A 281-nucleotide genomic window follows, 5' to 3' on the forward strand; every position below is an offset into this window, starting at 1 on the left:
GTCTCTGTGACGCAATCGGTTAGCGCGTTCGGCTGTTAACCGAAAGGTTGGTGGTTCGAGCCCACCCAGGGACGGATTTTTTTTTTTAGCATGTATTTTTTATTTCATTTCTTAAAAGTAGAATTTAATAAAAAATGCAGGCTTCAAAACTATAAAACTTTAATTTTATAGCAAAATATATTGCAAGACCGAGGACGAAATATAGCTTTGCTCCTTTCTTCTCATTAGACTTGTGCTTAACAATTGCCTGTTGTTTCAAATCACTAGAAGTGAATGTCGAC

At 36.3% G+C, this 281-nt stretch overlaps 1 non-coding gene across 1 annotated transcript; it reads left to right on the forward strand.

The window, feature by feature from the left end:
- Positions 1 to 74, forward strand: Trnan-guu (transfer RNA asparagine (anticodon GUU)). Its single transcript has one exon. It is a non-coding gene; the product is annotated as a tRNA-Asn (tRNA).
- The last annotated feature ends 207 nt before the right edge of the window (positions 75 to 281 follow it).

Source organism: Saccostrea cucullata, unplaced genomic scaffold (assembly GCF_032062105.1).
Source record: "Saccostrea cucullata isolate Sc308-1 unplaced genomic scaffold, CSIRO_AGI_Scuc_v1 ctg1889, whole genome shotgun sequence".
Lineage (NCBI taxonomy): Eukaryota > Metazoa > Mollusca > Bivalvia > Ostreida > Ostreidae > Saccostrea > Saccostrea cuccullata.